This window comes from Schistocerca gregaria, chromosome 1 (genome assembly GCF_023897955.1).
Source record: "Schistocerca gregaria isolate iqSchGreg1 chromosome 1, iqSchGreg1.2, whole genome shotgun sequence".
NCBI lineage: Eukaryota > Metazoa > Arthropoda > Insecta > Orthoptera > Acrididae > Schistocerca > Schistocerca gregaria.
Window position 1 is genome coordinate 1166419850 of NC_064920.1, and position 16646 is coordinate 1166436495.

Sequence of the window (16646 nt, forward strand, 5' to 3'; positions counted from 1 at the left end):
CTCTAGCCTACTCTTCATGACTGCTAAACTATGATATGAATCTATATCAGTTGCTTACATCCTACATCTGTCTATTTTACAATCTATATCAGCACATTTCAATCAAGTATCTGATTTCGGAATCTCTGACTGACCATGATGAAATCTAATTGAAATCTTCCCGTGTATCCCGGCTTTTTCCGAGTACTCCTCGTCTTGTGATTCTTGAACAGAATATTCGATATTACTAGCTAAAATATATTGCAGAACTCTATTAGTCTTTCTCCTCTCTCTCGTTCCTGCTGCCGTCCCTTAACCCGTTCTTTTGCTCCTTTCCTTACATCCGTTCCAATGCTCCTTGACTGTTAGATTTTCGTCTCCCAGCATTCACTGTCTAAACCTTGCCCTCCCTTATATCAAATTCCCAATGGTCTCTGGTCAAATTCTTATCGAATTTGTTCAAAATTTTAAAAGAATAATTAGGAGAGGTGCTGGTAATATTAAATTACACAGTATGAGGGAAATAAAGCAAGCCCAAAAAATGTACAATACGCTAACAGGATGGGCCGTTTTTAATGAACATCTTTTTCGTAATGATTCACTTTATACATATGTAAGTTGGACTAAATGCTGACTAGTTACAAGTTCCGATTCTCTTTTTTAAAAAGAAGTGACTTAGTAATTTCTACCTTATTCGAATGTTTGCTACTAGCTAAATATTTACAAGATTTGTTTCTCTTTAAAAAAACACTTGTGACTTAGCAATTCATACGCATACCTTTTACATATTACAAAAATACAAATTCTCCTGAGAATACAAGGAGCTGCCAAGGGGACGCTTTTCCTATTTGTTTTCAAATTTAATTCTGTTGTCTATCAGATGTTAGGATAATGGGTGAGCAGAAATTTTGGTGGCAGCTTCGGTTACCCCTTTTTGTGAGACAAGCTTAATACGGAGTCATGAATGTCATTATTTGTTCTGTTACATAATTCTATCTAGGGCCAACAGTTCGAAGGATTTGTGAAATTAATGTATCATGTCGAGACAGTATATGGAGAAGCAGCGCGTAACAATGAAGACATTACGTCGGGGAGCATTTAATAACGGAAGCGTATAGGCAGTGGACGAGAGTATAGAAACACCGAGGAAAAATGCATGTTTGAACGTAAGTGCCGATGCTATCCTAGCCTGCCGGTCGTACTGTTGTGTTTGACCGCGAACAGTACTCGTGCAAAGTTCTCAGTCCGTTGCAAGTGTTATTCATCGTCTCAACAGTGCTTTGTGTAGCTGTGAGTGCGTAATGTCAGGGGTCAGTGCATTCTAAGGTCGGCAAATTCTTGGTGCTCGTTTGGTGGGTGATTCCTTAACCAAGGTAGCCAAAGTGTTTGGTCTTGCAAGGGCCTCCATATCGAGGATCGATACCGCATATAGAGGAAGCGGAAAAACGTCATCCGCCAAGTTGCCACGTGGACGAAAGTGGGTGTTGGGTGATAATAACGGACGGTCATTAAAGAAGATTGTGACGAAAAATAAGAACTTAATGTCAAACTTAATGTCAAACCCGCAAAAACTGTCAGCAGAAAATCAGCATTAAGGGAGCTCCATAACAAGAAATCAAAGGGCGAGCTGCAGTTCCAAAATTACAAAAAAAAATGTTTCAAATGGCTCTGAGCACTATGGGACTTAACATCTGAGGTCATCAGTCCCCTAGAACTTACAACTACCTAAACGTAACTAACCTAAGAACATCACACACATCCATGCCCGAGGCAGGATTCGAACCTGCGTGCATAGCGGTCGCGCGGTTCCAGACTAATGCGCCTAGAACCGCTCATCCACTCTGGCCGGCTCAAAATTACACATCAGTGATGCAAACGCACACAGGAAAACGTGGTGCCGAAGCCATAACACTTGCAGTATGCAGCAATGAAAGAATGTCATTTAGTCGTATGAGTCTTTTGGGATTGTTTCTAGCGTCTGGCGGACTTGACGTCCCAAAAGTGAATCACGGCAAGGAGTCTGGTGATGAAGTGGGCACCCATATCGTTGTATTCAAAAGGCCCAATGATTACTTGTAGCCTCCCCCTCACTTATCGACCTTGATGACAGTGAAAAATTTATCCGCGTGTACCTAATGGAAATTTGGGTAGTTAATCTGCCGGTTAATACGGAGAAAGGGTTACATCTAAATGAAAGGAAAAACGCAAATTAAATCGGTGGAAATTAATTTTGAAAAAAGGATAAAGTTAATAAAGAAAGTAAATATGTGGTCGTAACATTAACAATTAACTGGTGTTAGTTAGATATTTGAGATTTGAGGAATATTACGGTCACCAGTCCTATGGACAGCTGCTATAATAACTGAAAAAGAGAGGTTAATGCACATATAATTTGCACTAAAACCGTGGCAACTGAAGGTTGACACATGTTGTGTGAAAACTGAATGTTTGTCAGAAGCAATAAATTTCGCTACAATCTGACTTAATTTAGCAAAAGAATTAATAAAACCGGAAAATTGAAAGTTAATTTAGGGACTGTTATTAATAGTGAACTTTGTTTCTGAAGCACTACGAAATTAAATAAAATAAAGTTAGTCTTGGGCTACCACAACAATCATCTCAAAAGCAACTTGAATCTACGCAATTTAGAAATAAGAGATTTAATTTGAATTAAATCATTTTGAACAATTAACAATAGTAAAATTTAGTACATATCAACCTGAGCTGCAATCACATGTAAGCTAAAATATGTTAAAAAAGCTCGCACTCTTAGTTTGTGCTTGTGTAATCTAAATATGGTTATGTTTGGTTATTGTAGCCAGCTATGAATACTTTAACTGAACTTTAAGATCAAAGAACTGAAATGGAATGATATTACTTTAATGTTATCGTTTGAATCTCAACGACACTCGGGTTCATTTCGGAAAAGGAAGGGACCCTGCTTGGTAATGCATTTGGGACAATGACCAAGAAAGGTTCATGCTAAGTTGCTTATTTTAGTGATGCAAATGCAACAGTTTGAAAAGCTGAGGTCTGCCATACAGTTCTAAAACTTTACGTGCTACCAGTCTTCCTTGTTGGTTGACTGAAGGTTTGAAGTCGTCGATCGAGGAGGTGGCGACAATCACTTATTGTCGGCCGTCGCTGTTGCAGAAGCTGTATGTTGGTGCGCCTTCTTCTCGACACGGTCACCAGGCGAAACGGCTCTTGATGTGTGCCAGCTTAAGTATCCCATTCGCGACACCGTGCCAGAAACTAACATAGCAAGTCGAGCGCAATTACATGCTGCCAAACCCCGAAAACGCGGCAACTCGCGGGAGCGTCACACAACACACGTGCTCCACCGCCCTACTCCAGCCAGACTCTGCTCTGCCCGCGTTCCACGTGGCAGAGTTAACACTCCCAAGATCGTAAAGACTTTGGTTCTGCACACGACCTATCGATGTAATCGTTCGATAGCATAGTTTTCCCTAGGCAAGACCGAGCGTAAAAATATAACTAATATTTACAAAACAAACCAATTATACATCGACATAAATGCATAAATATATACAGGGTGTTACAAAAAGATACGGCCAAACTTTCAGGAAACATTCCTCACACACAAATAAGGAATATATGTTATGTGGACACGTGGAAACGCTAAATTTCCATGTTAGAGCTCATTTTAGTTTCGTCAGTATGTACTGTACTTCCTGGATTCACCGCCGCCAGTTGGCCCAATTGAAGGAAGGTAATGTTGACTTCGGTGCTTCTGTTGACATGCGACTCATTGCTCTACAGTAGTACATAGCGTCAACAGGTTAGTGTTCATCACGAACGTGGTTTTGCAGTCAGTGCAATGTTTACAAATGCGGAGTTGGCATATTCCCGTATGATGTATGGATTAGCACGGGGCAATAGCCGTTGCGTGGTACTTTGTATCGAGACAGATTTCCAGAACGAAGGTGTCCCGACAGGAAGACGTTCGAAGCAATTGATTGGTGTCTTAGGGAGCACGGAATATTTCAGCCTATGACTCGCGACCGGGGAAGACCTAGAACGACGAGGACACCTGCAATGGACGAGGCAATTCTTCGTGCAGTTGACGATAACCCTAATGTCAGCGTCAGAGAAGTTGCTGCTGTACAAGGTAACGTTGACCACGTCACTGTATGGAGATTGCTACGGGAGAACCAGTTGTTTCCGTACCATGTACAGCGTGTGCAGGTACTATCAGCAGCTGATTGGCCTCCACGGGTACACTTCTGCGAATGGTTCATCCAACAATGTTCCAATCCTCATTTCAGCGCAAATGTTCTCTATACGGATGAGGCTTCATTCCAACGTGATCAAATTGTAAATTTTCACAATCAACATGTGTGGGCTGACGAGAATCCTCACGCAATTGTGCAATCGCGTCATCAACACAGATTTTCTGTGAACGTTTGGGCAGGCATTGTTGGTGATGTCTTGATTGGGCCCCATGTTCTTCCACCCACGCTCAATGGAGCACGTTATCATGATTTCATACTGGATACTCTACCTGTGCTGCTAGGACATGTGCCTTTACAAGTACGACATGACATGTGGTTCATGCACGATGGAGCTCCTGCACATTTCAGTTGAAGTGTTCGCACGCTTCTCAACAACAAATTCGGTGACCGATGGATTGGTAGAGGCGGACCAATTCCATGGCCTCCGCGCTCTCCTGACCTCAACCTTCTTAACTTTCATTTATGGGGGCGTTTGAAAGCTCTTGTCTACACAACCCCGGTACCAAATGTAGAGACGGCTGTGATACAATACACCATTCTCCAGGGCTGAATCAGCGCATCAGGGATTCCATGCGACGGAGGGTGGATGCATGTATCCTCGCTAACGGTGGACATTTTGAACATTTCCTGTAACAAAGTGTTTGAAGTCACGCTGGGACGTTCTGTTGCTGTTTGTTTCCATTCGATGATTAATGTAATTTGAAGATAAGTAATAAAATGAGTTCTAACATGGAAAGTAAGCGTTTCCGGACGTATGTCCACATTACATATTTCCTTTCTTTGTGTGTGAGTAATGTTTCCTGAAAATTTGGCCGTACCTTTTTTGTAACACCCTGTATATACAAATTGTAAAACAATTACAATATATAAAGACACAGAAATGTGTTATCTTCAGGTAACAAAATAAGGAAAAAATTTATGGTACAATAGATGGAAATAGGACGATATGCATTTCCGGCGTTACTTCTGTGTAAGGTCGTATCAGTGCCAATGATTATGTGTCCATTTTGGCTGTTCAGCTCCGTTTCATGGTACAATGTTTGTTCCCTAATGGTGATGCTGTGTTCCAAGACAGGGCCCCTGTTCACACTGTTTGCACACTCCAGGACTCATTCTCTGAGCTCGAGAAGAACTGTAGCTTCTTCACTGGTCACCACAGTCACTCTCGAGAGAAGGCTGCTTGACTGCTGTCCACCTCCATCACTATTACTTACACTTGCCAGAATGGTACATGATTCTCTTGAAAACCATAAAGAACCAGTATTTATCCATTCTGAGACGACTGGAAGTTATTTTGAATCGCAACGGGTTTCCTGCACCGCATTAGGCATTACACACTGAAGCGCCAAAGAAACTGGTATAGGCATGCTTATTCAAAACCAAAGTTATGTAAACAGGCAGAATACGGCGCTGCGGTGGGCAATGCCTACGTAAGACAACAACTGTCTGGTGCAGTTGTTACGCCGGTTGTTGCTGCTACAATAGCAGGTTATCTAGATTTAACTGAGTTTGAACGTGGTGTTACAGTCGGCGCACGAGCGATGGGACACGGCATCTCCTAGGCAGGGATGAAGTGGGGATTTTGCCGTACGACCACTTCGCGAGTGTACCTTGAATGTCAGGAATCAGGTAAAACATCAAATCTCGGACATCGCCGGGGCCGGAAAAAAGATCCTGCAAGAACGGGACCCACGACGAGTGAAGAGAATCGTTCAACGTGACAGAAATGCAACCCTTCCGCAAACTGCTGTAGATTTCAATGCTGGGACATCAACAAGTGTCAACGAAACATCATCGATATGAGCTTTCGGAACCGATGGCCAACTCGTTTACCCTTGATGACCGCACGACACAAAACCTTACGCCTCGCCTGGGCCCATCAACACGAACATTGGACTGTCGATGACTGGAAACATGTTGCCTGGTCGCACGAGTCTCGTTTCAGATTGTATCGAGCGGATTGACGTGTATGGATATGTAGACAGCCTCATGCATCGATGGACCCTGCATGTCAGCAGAGGGCTGTTAAAACTGGTGGAGGCCCTGTATTGGTGTGGGTCGTGTGCAGTTGGAGTCCATATGAGAGCCTACATACGTCTAGATACGACTCTGACAGGTGACACGTACGTGAGCATCGTGCCGGATCACCGGCATTCATTCGTGTTCATTGTGCATTCCGACGGGCTTGGGCAATTGCAGCGGGAAAAAGGCGACCCCCCGCATGTCCAGAATTGCTACAGAATGTCTCCAGGAATTCTCTTCTGAGTTTCCGCTGTCCCCATACATGAACATTGTTGAGCACGGCTGCAATGCCTTGCAATGTGCCTTTCAGAAGAGATCTCCACCCCCTCGTACTCTTACGTATTTATGGGCAGTCCTCCAGTTTTGTTGCTTCTGTACTTTTGTCCATCCTCGTGCATACAACAGACCACTGACAATGCTCATGTTTCGCACGGTTGTTACTCATAAATGTATATAAAGAATGATGCTCCAGTACAACAAACTTTTCAGGATTTTTACAGTCCGAAGATTAGTTTTGCAGCTACGTCCATGGTTCTCATCGTATGGTCGCCCTCTGCAATTTTTAATCCCCACATATCCCTTCATTACAAAACTGACGATTCCTCCATGTCTCAGGAGGTGTAGTATCAAATGGTTCAAATGGCTCTGACCACTATGGGACTTAACATCTGAGGTCATCAGTCCCCGTGAACTTACAACTACTTAAACCTAACTAACCTATGGACGTCACACATACCCATGCCCGCGGCTGGATTCGAACCTGCGACCGTAGCGGTCGCGCGGTTCCAGACTGAAGCGCCTAGAACCGCTCGTTCACAACGGCCGGTGAGTAGTATCAACTGATCTCTTCTTTTATTTAAGGGTTGCCACAAATTTTCTTTTTTTATCACTTTAATACCTTCTCATTAGTTACTCGATCTACTCATATAACCACAGCATACTTTTTTATCAGCACATTTCAAAAGCACATTTTCTGTTCTTGTCTGAACTGCTTATCGTCTACGTTTCACTTCCCTACAAGGTTATACTCTACATTCAGAATAGACATCCTGGATTCTACATTCAGAATATTATTAGATACTAATATTATTAGATACTAACAAATCCGCCTTTTTCAGAAATTCTTTTCTTGCTATAGGTAGCGCGCATTTTATATCCTACTTCGGCCACATCAGTTATTTCGCTGCCCTAATAGCAAAACCACAAACACTACCTTTAGTGTCTGATTTCCTAATCAAATCAGTTCAACATCACTTTATATAAGCATCGTACTTGCATTACTTTTGGTCACGTTCATCTCTTTACAATACGCTATCCATTCCGTTCAACCGTTGTACAAAGTTCTCTGTCGCCTCTGACAAAATTCAGTGACATCGGCAAGCCTCAAAGGTATTATTTCTTCTACCTTTACTTTTTTCCCCTCTCAGGATTTTTCCTTGGTTTCCTTTACTGCATGTCCGCTGTACGGATTGAATAACATCGAACCGGCCGTTGTGACCGAGCGATTCTAGGCGGTTCAGTTTGGAACCGCGTTGCTGCTACGGTCGCAGGTTCCAATCCTGCCTCAGCCATGGATGTGTGTGATGTCTTTAGGTCAGTTAGGTTTAAGCAGTTCTAAGTCTAGGGGAATGATGACCTCAGATGTTAAGTCCCATAGTGCTTAGAGCCATTTGAGGCCTTGTTTGAATAAACCCTGTCTCACTACCTTCTCGACCACTGTCTCCCTTTCATGTCCCTCGACTCTTACGGCTACGGTACGTAAGGTGTATCGGTAAACAAATGTTCATTTCATCATCACCCTTTGCTACACCCCTGTTGGCCGTATGCGTCTGTTGTATGCTGTGACGTTACCTGCCTTCGGGTAGCTCGAACAACCCCCGTGACGTTCCAGGAGCGGTGTCGCTGCTCGTAATGCAGTAAGACGCGACGGAGCGTGGGTGGTGCAGACAGGTACTCGCCGGAGTAAACCGGCCGCCGTCAGTGGTAACTCCCCCCAGGGGGCAGCAGCGCCGCCATAATGCCGGCGCATCCTCATTCAGCTCACGTAGTGGCGGGTCCATGACGGAAACCGGAGCTTAGGTGGACTCTGGGGGCTGAAAGTAAAGTTTTCGGCAAGAAAGTCTGATCACCCGGGAGGTGCGGGATCTCCCTCGCCCACCCCAAGCGCTGTCCGTGAGGGTTGTCGCTAACAGGGCCCTCCCCCGCAAACTGCGAGCCGACGTCCTCCCCCCCAACTTCCCCCTAGATCGCTTTGCTCGGCTAATGCTTCTCATAATTTACTGCGACTTACGTGCACCAACCCCAGTCATCGCACAGTAATTGACGTGATAAATGATCTGCGAGGGATGGACACAATATTTAAAATATCGCCTCTAAAAAAAATCAAGTTACGATCATGAAACTTGTTGACGGAGTTAGTCGTTCTCTACATGTTCACCCTTCAATGAGACAAATTTTTCCCCACCGTGGATACTTGGCATATAACCTGTAGTTTTACTGCTCAGGAAAGTTCCAAATCGAAAACCGCCTCGGAGTTCTAGAAACTTGCTACCCAGTGCTTACTGCGTCCCAGAAAATACACTACTGGCCATTAAAATTGTTACACTACGAAGATGACGTGCTACAGACGCGAAATTTAACCGACAGGAAGGATATGCTGTGATACGCAAATGCTTAGCTTTCCATAGCGTTCACAGAAGGTTGGAGGCGGTGGCGACACCTACAACGTGCCGACACGAGTAAAGTTTTCAACCGATTTCTCATACACAAACAGCAGTTGACCGGCCTTGCCTGGTGAAACGTTGTTGTGATGCCTCGTGTAAGGAGGAGAAATGGATACCATCACGTTTCCGACTTTGATAAAGGTCGGATTGTAGCCTATCGCGATTGCAGTTTATCGCATCGCGACATTGCTGCTCTCGTTGGTCCAGATCCAATGACTCCTAGCAGAAATGGAATCGGTGGGTTCAGAAGGGTAATACGGAACGCCGTGCTGGATCCCAAAGGCCTCGTATCATTAGCAATCGAGATGACGGGTATCTTATCCGCATGGTTGTAACGGATCGAGCAGACATGTCTCGATCCCTGAGTCAACAGAGGGGGACGTTTGGAAGACAACAACCATCTGCACGAACAGTTCGACGACGTTTGCAGCAGCACGGACTATCGGCTCGAAGACCTTGGCTGCGGTTACCCTTGACGCTGCTTGACAGACAGGAGCGCCTGCGACGGGTTACTCAACGACTAACCTGGGTGTACGAATGGCAAAACGCCATTCTTTTAAGATGAATACAGGTTCTGTTTACAGCATCATGATGGTCGCATCTATGTATGGCGACATCGCGGCGAACGCACATTGGAAGCGTGTATTCGTCATCACCATACTGACGTATCACCCGGCGTGATGGTATGGGGTTCCATTCATTACACGTCTCGGTCACCTCTTGTCCACATTGACGGCACTTTGAACAGTGGACGTTACATTTCAGATGTGTTACGACCCGTGGCTCTACCCTTCATTCGATCCCTGCGAAACCCTACATTTCAGCAGGATAATGCACAACCGCATGTTGCAGATCCTGTACGGACTTTTCTGGACACAGAAAATGTTCGACTGCTGCCCTGGCCAGCACATTCTCCAGATCTCTCACCAATTGAAAATGGCTGGCCAATGGTGGCCGAGCAACTGGCTCGTCACAGTACGCCAGTCACTACACTTGATGAACGGTGGTATCATGTTGAAGCTGCAAGGTGCAAATGTACATGTACACGCCATCCAAGCTCTGTTTGACTCAATGCCCAGACGTATCAAGGCCGTTATTACCGTCAGTGGTGGTTGTTCTCGGTACTGATTTCTCAGGATCTATGCATCCAAATTGCGTGAAAATGTAATCACATGTCAGTTCTAGTATAATAGATTTGTCCAATGAATACCCGTTCATCAGCTGCATTTCTTCTTGGTGTAGCAATTTTAATGGCCAGTAGTGTATTATTTAAAGAACATGCCAGTGACTAATCGCAATGTTTTAATTGAAAAGACAGAATAATTAGTATTATTCAGCTATCAAGAAGACGAAAGCAGTGACCGCTGACTGGCAACAGTGAAGGCCATATGAGGAGAACACGTCCGCCAGTCAAATTTTACTAGCCCATGGTAGCAGCTAGGCCTTTGTCTTGAAGCAAAACGCCCGCCGGGACAGCTTCCTATGACGTCTCGTTGAGAGAGACCTATAATATCAATTCACAATCAATTTTCCCTTTTTGCATCCAAACAAGCTTTGGTTCACCCTCCCTGCCCTCAAGACCACAGTTTGAAATTCGGGAATTCTCTATTTTCTTTCATGAACTGCGTGATTCACAGCGGTTGAACGAGAATAAAACAAATTCTGCAACCGCAGTCTACTGAAACCAGTTGTTGTTGTTGTGCTCTTCAGTCCTGAGACTGGTTTGATGCAGCTCTCCATGCTACTCTATCCTGTGCAAGCGTCTTCATCTCCCAGTACCTACTGCAACCTACATCCTTCTGAATCTGCTTAGTGTATTCATTTCTTGGTCTCAGTCTACAACTTTACCCTCCACGCTGCTCTCCTCATTAGTTATATGATCTACCCATCTAATCTTCAGCATTCTTCTGTAGCACCATGTTTCAAAAGCTTCTATTCTCTTCTTGTCCCAACTATTTATCGTCCATGTTTCACTTCCATACAATGCTACACTCCATAAAAATACTTTCAGAAATGACTTCTTGACACTTAAATCTATACTCGATGTTAACAAACTTCTCTTCTTCAGAAACGCTTTCCTTGCCATTGCCAGTCTACATTTTGTATCCTCTCTACTTCGACCAACATCAGTTATTTTGCGCCCCAAATAGCAAAACTCCTTTACTACTTTAAGTGTCTCATTTCCTAATCTAATACTCTCAGCATCACTCGATTTAATTCGACTACATACCATTATCCTCATTTTTGTTGATGTGCATCTTGTATCCTCATTTCAAGACACTGTCCATTCCATTCAGCTGCTCTTCCAGGTCCTTTGCTATCTCTGACAGAATTACAATGTCATCGGCGAACCTCAAAGTTTTTATTTCTTCTCCTTTTTTAATTCCTACTCCAAATTTGTCTTTTGTTTCCTTTACTGCTTCCTCAATATACAGATTGAATAACATCGGGGATATTGAAACGAGTAAACAAGACGAAAATGTAACACAGGATACACAGAGGTAGTACGCGATAAAAGTCCTACTGGGAACACAGTATTATATGTTGAATAGCTGTTGATACACATTTGGGATAGACCCAGTTCGATTTATACTAATGACTACATATCTGAAATAAGAATAAAATGATCTTCTGCTGGTCCTGCGAGAATTGTTGCAAACGCTGCGGATAGAGAATTAATTATCTGTGCATATCTAAAGCACCATCTATACGGAACAGAAGACCAGTTTACAAGAACCAGGTTTGGGTATTACAGCCGTAAATACAGTTACACCAGTACTCAGATACATACCTATAGGAAGTACACAGTGACATACATTTCGAGTCTGAGCGAATATTTTGAACAGTCTGATGGTGTTGCCATGGGCAGCCCTCTGTCTCCTCTGGTGGCTAACCTTTTTATGGAGATTTTGAGGAGAGAGCACAAGAATCAGCGGTTTGTAAACCAACTGTTTTGTGGACATACGTCGATGATACTTTCATAGTGGGGCCCCACGGAGAAGAAAAGTTAATCAAGTTTTTTCATCGTCTTAACTCCAGCCATGAGAATATTAGATTTACTATGGGGCTAGAGAAAGATGGGCGCCTTCCATACCTGGATGTTTTGGTTAAATGGAAGAGTAACCGCACAGTGGGGCACTTGAAACGTCCCCTTAGAAAAATTATAAAAGACTGTGCTTAAACTGACACAATAATTTTAGCGCAACGCAGTTTGACTTTCAATAATCTTTACAAAAGAATCTCCCTGACTAACAACAACCAATACCTTTCATCAATCACTTACCTCACAAAAATCTTCGTTACTCAAACTATTGCAATACAGCGAGCGCCACTACTGCCAGCTAAATAAAAGATTCAACCTACTGAAGGCACTAACTACTGATAGGCATAGTTAGCAAATGAAAGATCCCCTATACATGGAAGGAACTACATAATTAATATATTTGGGCAGATGGTTATAAAAATGATCAAAGCTCATATACCTTTCCTTCAATTACATGTGTAGTAGCAGCAAAATGAAGATAATAATAGCAATCATGGCAGTAATCATCGAATTATCTGGCAACCTCACAAGCTACAGTTGTATTTCTCGAACTAAAACATTAGTTGTCATAGAAAAAATTTCATATTGGCATCAAGTCGGAGCTATGAAGACTAAAATGGTCCTTATATCACGCAGTCATGAGATGAGAGTAATACCCGCATTAGAAACTAGCACGTAATTAACCAGTTAATCGAGATAGCCGGATTTTTTCACAGCTTCTAGGTGCATCGTCGGACACAACAACACAATCAGAAAGGTGTCAACTGTGAGTTGCAGTGTCCCGCTGCGTTGATCGCAGTTTGATGATTGCGGGGTATAGGTTCGATTCTCGCTTATGGTGTCCATTTTTAACATTCTCGAAAAGATCTAATCAGCTATGGTAACGCCGAGTCCAGAATCTTAGGTCGCACAGTGGTTCAGAACCAGCATTAAACACAATATCCCTTCACTACCAACAGCATCAGAGCCTGTTTAAATGGCGCCGTAACAAAGGCGGCAGCCGCCGAAGGCACAAACTCTGTCGCCAGTAAACTAGAATTAAAAGTTTATTTAATTTAATTTAGGAATGGTTATTTCGTTCACAGTGTTCGTATTTATTTTGAACCTGAGACGTTGCAATTTTTGGTCCTCGACTGGAATTCGAATTCGGGTCTCTAAGAATGGAATGTATCTGGGTTGCAATCCTGGTCCAGCACATATATATTCATAATTTCATTTTACGCCCTAGCATTTGCACACTGACGTACCACCGAAAATAATTTGCATATTTAATGTCTGTTCACGAATAGTCAACAATAACGAGAGGTACCGTTATTTCTAGTGAAACATGCGAGCATCTCACTACTGGTGAGCAAACAGTTGATACTTAGCGACAGTACGGCCGGGTTCGACTCCCGGGCAAGCAAAACAAATTGTACCCTCATCTCACATTGATACAGCTCGCTGCTGGTAAATAAATTCGATTTCTAACCTCTGATTTTACTTAGTTAACAATCCGATAACGCTGGGTAGAAAATCCCGTCACAACATTTTATATTTTAGCATTCCAATTTTCAGCACATTCATATTTGATTACTTGCGGAGGAGAGTATATTAAACGTCTTTCGTGGTTAGTTAACAGGGCGATAATGGTTTTGATATAGTATAAATAATTCCGTCATTTCTTTTCAAGTTCAGATGTCTTAGCTAATACTGGAGAAAACATTTATATTTCACCTCTCTTTACGGCTAGTCAGCATTGATGGTCGTTGCCTTGATCAAGTCCTGAGCAGGTGCGAAAATGTATTTTAGTTAGTAGTGGCTACGTCTGCTGGGTTTCTGTCCAGATCCAGAACAAACATTTCGTAATTTCATTTATAGTTCAAACATTTGGGCAAATAATTCTTCATGAATAATTAGTACAGTGACGATACTGATTATACTCCATTAATATTGCGGATTCTATAGAGCCTTTACTGCTGTTTATCGCGTTTTCTTTAACTAGTTCCTTTAACGATCAGTTTATGCGAAAACCAATCGTCACTGGGATATTTAGCAGGTGCGGGAAAATCTTATACAGAGGAAAAATACTTCGAACTGTCATAGACCTTTATTAGTTCAGACATTGTGTCAGAATATCTTGTTAATACAAACATTTACTTCGTTTAAGGATTGCTACATAGTTTATGTGCCATAAATAGTTGTTTCAGATTGTAATGAGATGGTAATGCTTTTGAAAATCATTGTAACCTGTACAAGCTTAAGAGACTATTCATCTCTAATTACGTGTTTTTCTAGTTTTTGCAGTATCGTGGTGTGATATTACATAGCACTCACTGATTGCCTTAAAGAACAGTGTTGCTAGTGATCTCTCGTGGTATCCATTTTGTATAGTCAAACTACTGTACCCCAAAGCGATTAGAGGACGCGCTAGACACCTACGTTATGGTGGTTACATGCAAATCAGGCGGATCGCAATTCAGGTCGTTCGGATACTTTCGCGCATGATAGTACATGTAGATGTGGTTGAAAGAAATTATATCTGATTTAGTGAGCACTTTTTCAGAATTCCTTATGCATAGTATGTTCAATATTGTTCAGAGTACATCGAATTGAACACCTTAGCTGAATCGCCCTGTATATGTCCCATTTACCTTGAACACCAGAAATAACTTTCGGCCAGAATCAAAATAAAAAAAATGTATTTAGGAAATGTCGTGTAGCTACCAGGGGTATCTTTAACCAGCATGATGGCCTTTTTTGAATCTTTCTTCGTTAAGAAGATATGAATAAAAGTGCACCTTGTTAAATAGCATCGTATATTTTTTATTCGGTAGTACACTTGCTCTCCAGAAGATCTGCTCAAAAACATGATGTTATTAAAACTGTAGCACAAAACTGACTTTCACCCTCCTTTACTACCCCGCAGTGAACGTACAAAGGAAACGTAACTCGTCCACTTGCTGCAGTTGATAAGCAAATGGAAACATAAGACGAATGCACACCAGCCGTTCAGTCAGTCGGCTTCGGTTGAAAGTTTTTGTAAGTTCAATGTACACCAAAGAAGGGAAAGTAGAAATGCTAATCATTTGTAAAGAATGTAAGTTAGCAGAACAGTAATGACGGGTATGTATTTTCCTTGGGTCTCCAATTATTATTTCGGGTGGTAAAAAGAAAGCGGAATCCCTGTATAGAAGTAGAAGGTATTAATGTCCTCTCACACACAGCTATAAAAAGTCAAAATACTGTCAATGACAAAAACACCTCAAAAACATTATTATGCCTAAAACGGTGCTGGCAAACCGCTGGCATTTAAAACGGGTTCCAGTCGTCTCGGTATGCGTAAATATAGGTCCTTCATGGTTTTCAGGCAAATCTTGTACCATACTTCCTGCAAAATAGCGTGTTACAACTTCTGCACCACTTGTTAGCAGCAGACACAGTGGCTGCACCAAAGACTGAGACGGTGTGAAGTTTTATAATTATTTATTGAACTATCTTTGCAATTTCTCCCTCGTCGTCGCTGCCGATCCCTCCTCCTGGCTGCTGCTGTGTAGATTCTCCGACAATGCGCGCAACGCGCGCCGCTGATCGCACTCGCGAGCCTCAGGCCACCAGTGCTCCGCTGAAGCCAGGATGCCCCGTGGTTGAGATTAACTGGTCGCCGCTCGGCGCCCCAGTACTGGCACACTCACAGAACTGCGTCGCTGTGAGGTGAGCTGTCGACGCCTGCTGCACCGGCGGCTGGAAAGCCGTCAAAAGCGATGTCCGCAAGGTCCCGTCATGCGCAATGGGGCCGGGTTACTGTGAAGTTCGGGCGTCAGTCCCCGGCGGCGCCTGTGACCAAGACAGCACTGCGGCTGGTCCTGCTGAAAGTTCTCGCTGTAGTTAGTCAGCCATGGTACCGACCGAACTCGGGCCGACCTCCAGAGCTGAAGTTGACATCTGGCGGCGAATGGATGACTCCTGCGAGCTGGAACAGACTTCCGGAATCGTCACCTACGAAGATTGAACATTCGGACACGGACCACGTCTGTCCTCAGTTCCGAACTGCTTCCTGATGGCTTCTGTCTGTTGCTGCCTGCGCTCCACCATTTATATCCAGCAGGAGGACGTTTTTTACCCTCGGTGGTAGCCTTTTGTTATTACTCACGCAGTATATTACACCGTAACGTAGCGTGCTGGCCTCACTTCCCCTTACTCAGCACTCTCCAGGATTCGTTCGGCACTTGGACTGTGTGCGTCCTTGGGTCAGCCTGTTGGTAGACTGCTGCTGTCAGCCAGGTTAAGTCATGGACTGTGCGGCTGGTCCCGGCGGAGGTTCGAGTCCTCCCTCGGGCATGGGTGTGTGTGTTTGTCCTTAGGATAATTTAGGTTAAGTAGTGTGTAAGCTTAGGGACTGATGACCTTAGCAGCTAAGTCCCATAAGGTTTCACATACATTTGAACATTTGGTCAGCCAGGTTATCTGTGCGTGCTTACTTCGCAACGCCTCGGTCGCCGGCGTGCCTCTGTTTTGCGGTTCTCCACTGCGCGAAGCAACGCTTACTACATGTGGCCGCAAGAACTTCCTCCTTCAGGTAACGAAGACGGAAGTGGGTAGCGATCACGAACCCATCTCTTCAAAGCAGACTACAACAGCACA